The 7,174-nt window shown below is 50.9% G+C and overlaps 1 long non-coding RNA gene across 1 annotated transcript; it reads right to left on the reverse strand.

Annotated features, from left to right (window-relative positions):
• Positions 1–326: 326 nt before the first annotated feature.
• Positions 327–6,570, reverse strand: LOC120098555 (uncharacterized). The gene is made up of 3 exons (XR_005496870.1): positions 6,430–6,570; positions 3,036–3,244; positions 327–2,148 (listed from the first exon to the last, which is right to left on the reverse strand). It is a non-coding gene; the product is annotated as an uncharacterized LOC120098555 (long non-coding RNA).
• Between the last annotated feature and the right edge of the window lie 604 nt (positions 6,571–7,174).

Genomic DNA, 7,174 nt, shown 5'->3' on the forward strand with positions numbered 1-7,174 from the left:
CCATTTGGGCAAATGGCTCTGGCTTCTCAGGAAGGCCCAGGCACTTGCACCCAGCAGAGAAGCAGATGGGCAGATTTTCCAATTTTTCCAATTCCAGAGGCATTTTTTTCTCTCCCCTTAGGAGGGTGCAGAGGCCTTGGCTAAATTGCCACAGAGGTGGAGACCAGAAGTTCAGAAGCTCCCTTACCCTGGCTTTGTGCAGCGAAGGTGAAATCCCGAGACACTGAAATCAGGCTTGGGGAGCGGAGGTCAGAGCTGGAAGTCACACCACAGTGGACTCTGGCATCTTGTCCTGAGAGAAGACGCATCCCTCGATACCTGAGGGGTGTTTTTAATCAGCTTTTATTGGGCATTGGCTATGCGACAAGCACTGGGCTAAGATTGGGGGGTATGTATCCCGCAGTCAGTTAGACAAATGAAATCCACCACAGAACAAGAGAGAAACAATGGACTGATAAACAAGTAGATGCTTGGAAGGAAGGATGGGTGTGCTAGGAGAGAGAACGAGGGGGAGGTGCCGACAGGACAGACCATGGCTGCTGAGACAGATGGCATGGCGCATGGCAGGTAAGTGAGTGGGGAAAGTTAGTGATGGTGACAGGGATGCTGACAGGGATGGTGGTGATGATGGTGAGAAGGGTGATGATGACAGTGATTGTGGAGATGGTGATTGCGTTGATGCTGGTGACGCTGGTGATATTGGTGGTGTGGTGGTGGTGGCAATGGTGATGACAGTCACAGCAGATGTGTTAGGATCTGGCTCTCCCCCTCCCCCCAAGATTCTTGACCACTTGGTTTCCTTACTGCGTACATTTTCATCTTCGGATACAATGTATCTAAGAGCTTGATCTAAGAGATAAGATATCCAAACCACGGCTTCCTTTTCAAACACCTGGTTCTGGTTTTGACTAAAGGGTTTAGAGTAAATATGTGAGCATGTATTCCCATCCCTATTGAAAGGAAACATGCGCTAACCTGGGAAACAGTGGTGTCCCCTGAGTTTGTTGGTGGAAACGTAATCACCTTGAGTCAGAACAAGAACGATTCTCCACAGAGTCCTCTAAGAGCTCTCCGGGCCATCCTGCTAAGTGTCCTGCGTCAGGCCTGTGCTGTCCATGAAATTCTGGGATCCTCTGGCCAGATGTCAGGTTGTGCGGCTCAATCAGACTCTTGAAGCAAAGCAGCAAACAGAGCGGGTGCCCATGCTCCTGGCACCTTGATGACTCTGTGGTCTTCCCTCAGCCAAACGAGTAGGTCATTTTAAGAGAGAGAGAGAGAGAGAGAGAGAGAGAGAGAGAGACAGAGAGAGAGAGAGAGACAGAGACAGAGACAGACAGAGACAGACAGATAGATTGGGGATCAGTCATAGCCCGGTGCTCCTCCACAGTCATCCTTCTGATTCTGCCTGGGCTCCTTCGATGGTGATGTGTGATATGAGAAATGAAATAAACCCTCCCTCCACAGGTAGCTTCCTGTGCACGGTGTTCACCTCAGCAACAGAAAGCTAAGTAGGAGAGAAGATGGCGAGGCTCGTCAAGGCCCTCAGGAGACACAGCCCATAAGGACAGACGATCCAGTTGCCGTGTGACTATCTGTGTGACTAACTGCTGGAGCCGATGAGAGGGGACGTTTTTTAACATTTGCCGTCACGTCCCTAATAGTAAAAGTACACCGACTTTTCATTTTAGAAACTTTGAAAGGCACAGAGCCAACATGGAGGCAGGGAATGACGTGCTGACCAGTGCTTGGTGTCACTGCCGTGGGTGCTTAGATAAGGTCTTGCTCTTCTCCAACCTCTGGGCACCCATGGGGCACACACTCATGGTGCTGCTGTAGAGGCCCAGTGCCAGGCCCTGCCCAGGCAGCACTCGGATGTCTCAAGTTGTCACTGCCTACATCCTACTGATGCCACTTCTGAGGCTGTCTCTGGACTCCGCAGGAGGGGCTGGCCACTATTCCCATTGTGCCACTGAGGAGGAGCTGAGGGAGAGGAGGTGACCACTGAGTGGACACTCAGGTCACGGCAGAGACAACTTTGCTGTCCAGCTGTGGTGAGCCAGCTGCAAGGCAAGAAGCCAGGGGCCAGGTGGGGACAGGCAGTGGTGGCCGTGCCCTGGGAAGCAGCCTAGACTCTCACCAGAGTGGCAGCTGTGGAAGGAAGAAGTGAAGTCTGTTTGAGATAAAGCCTGTCTGTCTGCTGACAGATTGGGTGTGAGGGAGACGCCGGGGCAGCCACCTCACTGTACACAGAGCAACTTGGCCAAGAGGGGAAAGAGCCACTGTGGCAGTGTCCAAATCAAAAGCTCAGGTTTGAGCATAAGAAATTGACCAGTCTGAGCGATCTAATTGCGTACAGATATGAGTAAGTCACGGAGCCCGGCGCCTGGCACCTAGGAAAGTCTCCACGTGCCTCCAACTCGCATCCTGCACATGTCAAGTGTGCAGACCTTGGAGGGACTCCCCACCAGCTCTTCCTCATTCCTGCCAGACTCTCCCGTTTCTTTGCTCCCACGCCAAAGCCCAGGAAATATGAGCTGCAGCCCCGTGGGCCGTAGGGCAGTCGGGGAGAAGACAAATGTTCTGTGGGAGGGGTGGCTTCAGGGTCACACCGGCGTCAGCAGCAACTAGCTGCCTGTCCACATCCTGGGAAACCAGACTGCAGCCTGGGCTGTGATTGTGTATGTGCCCCTCCCCTGCCCCCCCCCCCCCCCGGCTGCAGGTTGATTCTGAGTTCTTCTCTCCTCGTTAAGTGAGCAGAAGACAGTCACCCTTGACAGGGAAGGGTGGCAGTGAAGCTGATGAGAATCCCTGCAGCTCTTCCTCTCTGATCTTATTTCAGGGGCAGTGTGTTCCTAGAGTCTGCTTCGAGGCAGCCAGGGGTGAAGGCCCTGAACTGCTCCGGAGCCCAGGGATGACCCTGGGACCAATCCCACGGTGTACCAATCTCTGCAAACATTCTCAACTTTTTTTTTCCAAGAAACCCCTGTGACCCTGACCCAAAGGAAATAATTACCGATGATGCCTGACAAGCTCACCTCTCTCCTTCTAGACCCTTCGTCTTCTTGTAACAGGTTCATTGATCATGGCTAGTGACTATGATGTTCCCTTATCCATCCTGACCCTTCCTGTGGCTGAGACCGGCTTAGGGACAAAGTTCATCTCTCTTGGTTTCCTTTGTGAATTCTGGAGCCCAGTGCGAGGCCTGTGGGGCTATCGGTGGGTCCTCGTCAGCCGCTGACATCATCTAGGCAGAACGGAGAGAGAAAATGAGATTTGAACGAATACAGCTGTGATCGCGGCTCTGCTCCAGTGTGAGCACACACATATCTGGGGGGGGGGGGTGAGAGAAGAGAGAGAGAAGAGAGAGAGAGAGAAGAGAGAGAGAGAGAGAGGAGAGAGAGAGAGAAGAGAGCGAGAGAGAGAGGAGAGAAACAGAGAGAGAGCGAGAGAGAGGAGAGAAACAGAGAGAGAGAGAGAGAGGAGAGAGAGAGAAGAGAGAGCGAGAGAGAGAGGAGAGAAACAGAGAGAGAGGAGAGGGGGGGAGAGAGGAGAGAGAGCGAGAGAGCGAGAGAGAGAGGAGAGAAACAGAGAGAGAGAGAGAGAGAGAGAGAGAAAGGAGAGAGAGAGAGAGAGAGAGAGAGAGAGAGAGAGAGAGAGAGGAGAGAATCAGAAAGGGGGGGGCACAGTACCCTGGTAACACTGCCCTAAGAGGTCTGTGACTGTGCATGGGGTCAAGTGTTGTTTGCATTCAAAAAGCTTTTTTCTTCTTGTGCAAAATTTCAGACATACACTTTAGTGGGCAAGGGGCCCCACCAGTGTCCAAGAAGCTGACTGCTCTGGTTGTCCTCAAGTTGAACAAGACCAAAGGCGTAGCTCAAACCTCACACTTAACAAAGAAGCTTCTAGATTTCTCCTGTTGTCAGAAGCAGATTAAGGGTACCAACCATCCCTGCTCCTATTGGACATTTTATCAACTGTCTCAGCCCTTGTGAGAGCACGGTAAAGGAAAACTGGAGGTCAGGGAGATGGCTCAGTGGGCAAAGCACGTGCCGTGCGTCTTAGTCAGGGCCACTACTGCTGTGATGTAATACCGTGGCCAAAAGCAAGGTGGGGAGGAAAGGGTTAATTTGGCTTACACTTCCACATCACTGTTCATTAGACAGGAACTGACACAGGGTAGGATCCTGGAGGCAGGAGCTGATGCAGAAGCCATGGAGGGATGCTGCTCACTGACTTGCTTCCCCTGGCTTGCTCAACCTGTTTTCTTATAGAAGCCAGGACCATCAGCCCAGGGATGGCTCCATTCACAATGAGCTGGGTGCTCCCCCATCAACCACTAATTAAGAAAATGCCCAAGAGACTCGCCTACAGCCTGCTCTTATGGAGGCATTTCCTCAGGTCAGGTTCCCTCCTCTCAAGTAGCTGTAACAAATTGATGTAAAACTACTCAACACACCATAAAGACATAAGGTTTGAGGTTCTGACTCCAAGCATTCACGTAAAAAGCTGATGTCCCTGTGATCCCAACACTGGGAAGATATAGACAGAAAAACTCTTAGGGTTCCCTATCAGCCAGTCTAGCTGAGTCAGTGGAAGACCCTGTCTCAAAAAACAACAAACAAACAAGGGCAGAATGATCAAGGAAGAGATCTGTAGTTGACCTCTGGCCATCACACACACAAATGCATACATACCTGCAGACTGATATGAGCATACACACGTACACACACACACACACACACACACACACACACACACACACACACACACACACACAGAGGAAGGTGGAGTGGAGCATCTGCACACATTTAAGCACAGTGCTTAGGAAGACAAGACAAAAAGATCAATGATTTGAGGCCAGCCTGGGCTACATTGTAAGACCCTGTCTCGAAACCAAAACAAAAACCAGCCAACAACCAAGGAATAGGAAGGGAGACAAAATTAAGAGGAACGAAAAAGAATTAGGGAAAGAGACAAAAACCATAGTGTTTGATAGACAATATCGCCGTCTTCAATGGAAACCCAGCAGAATCTACAAGGTATTAACATCAGCAAATAAATCCCGTGAATGGTCTATCTTAGTTTTGTTTCTGTTATAATGAAGCATCCTGAGAAAAAGCAACTTGGAGAGAAAGGGCTTTATTCTAGCTTAGAATTTTAGGTCACAGTTCATCAGTGTGAGGAGGTCAAGGCAGGAAGTCCTTACAGCTGGTCACATCACATCCACTGTCAAGAGCAGAGAGAGATCAATGGACACAGTCAGGATGCCCTGCCTAGGGAATGGTGCCGCCCACACAGGGCTGTGTCTTCAAATACCAATGAACCTGTTAAGACAATCCTTGATAAACATGCCCACAGTCCAACCTGATCTACACAATTGAGCCTCTTTTCCCAGATGATTCTGTGTGCTAGGGGGACAATTAGTGCCCACCAGCCCATAGCCTGGACAAAAAATAAACCTAAAAAATCGATTTGATTCCCACTAGATCATGATCACTTAGGAATGTGTAGAGTTTTGCCCTCAAACCTCATGAAACAAAACCCGCTCATGAGTGAGTAATTCTGAGGAAGCTCTGAAAGACAATTTTGTCAGTGATTCTAAACATTGTCTGGAGAATGGGAGAGATCGCCCCTGAGAGTTTTGGGATAGGGAGGCTCCGTATTGGGATGAGATTTCCGAGTTTCACAGGCAGTGGCCACAAAGATGCCAGCCCGTCTTTTAAAAGGCCACTTGACAGACTCACCCCGAGGGGAGAAAAAAAAAAAATCCCAAACTAGCCAAGGTATTTTGGCAATAATGATGAGTGCTGAGGTGAAGGGACCTGCTGACAGATGTTACAAGCTAATACACCAGCGAAAGAATTTAAGATAGATAAATAATTTGATAACACAGTCCTGGATGTATACTCCATCAATGGCTGTTTGTTGAGCATCCTATAGTAAACTTGGGAGCCTTCTCAGACCAGAGGCTGCCTTATAGGATGGGCAATGAAGTGGGACCCCCCCCCCCAGATGAAGTAAGGCCACAGGACAGGCTGAGACATGGGGTGCTGGGCAAGGAGGCCAGAGTAGCTGCGCAGGCTAACAGGAAGAGATAAGGAAGGCCAGAGACGTAGGGCTATTCCCAGCAGGGCAACAGAAAGAGTAGAAAGAGGAGCCCGTCTGAGTGAGAGTGGGGCCTTGCTCCAGGCTCACAGGAGAACAGCATATGGAACAGTCACCCAAGCTGACCAGGGTGCTAGAGAGGCATGAAGAGGTAGCTGGACCCCAATAGAGCGCGGAGGCGATGGGTGGGGTTTGCTGTTGTCCTGGACGACATGAGCGGAGACTCTGGGCTGGAGAGCCAAGATTAGTTTTTCCCAGGACAGAGACACTGAGACGGACAGACAGACAGAACGGACAGACGTATAAAATGTTTGTTCGGTTTACCTGCTTTGCCCTTGAGAGCTCCAACAAGCCTGGAGTGCACAGGCTAAGTACCCACTCTTATCTGTCTGCCCCAGGGTATGAGATTCCCGCAGGCACCCTGCAGGGACAGGCCTGGCTTATTCTGAGTAATAAAGGGCCAAGCCAAGCTCTGATTCATTTTGACCAGTCATGTGACCCTTGACCTGCCTGCTCCGTCCCTCTCTCTCTCCCCCTAGCTCCAGGAGCCCCTTCCAACCCAAAGACTCTGGGAATTCAGGAAATCCCAATTTAGATACGTGGCTTCGGAAACTGGCAGCCACCAGAGAACGGAATGCGGAAGGCTCTGCCATTGTGTGCGCAGTCTAGACTCAGGACTGGACCACTGTGCCAGGAAGGAGTGAAAGTCCCTTTCTGGGCTGTCCACCTTCCAGGAAGCAATAACCAGGAGCAGCTCTGCCAAGCTCTCGCAGGGTCCAGGGCCACCTCGGGGCTTGGCCAGCACTGTTATTATTCCCCCACCCCTTGCCAGATGCCCCACGCCCAGCTAGTGCTTCCTCGGAGATAACGCGGGTAGAGTGACCACATCAACCTGCACAAACAGGTGGCAATTATTTACCATGGGACAGGGAGCCGCCGGCCAGCACGCCAGCTGGGAGCTGAGTCTGATAACGCTGCTTGCTTATCACGGAGGGTTAGAGGTGCTGTTTTCTTGTTTGTTTGAAGTTTGGGATCTGTATGGTCCAGTGTGGCCGGGACCAAGTTTAAC

Source organism: Rattus norvegicus, chromosome 19 (genome assembly GCF_036323735.1).
Source record: "Rattus norvegicus strain BN/NHsdMcwi chromosome 19, GRCr8, whole genome shotgun sequence".
Lineage (NCBI taxonomy): Eukaryota > Metazoa > Chordata > Mammalia > Rodentia > Muridae > Rattus > Rattus norvegicus.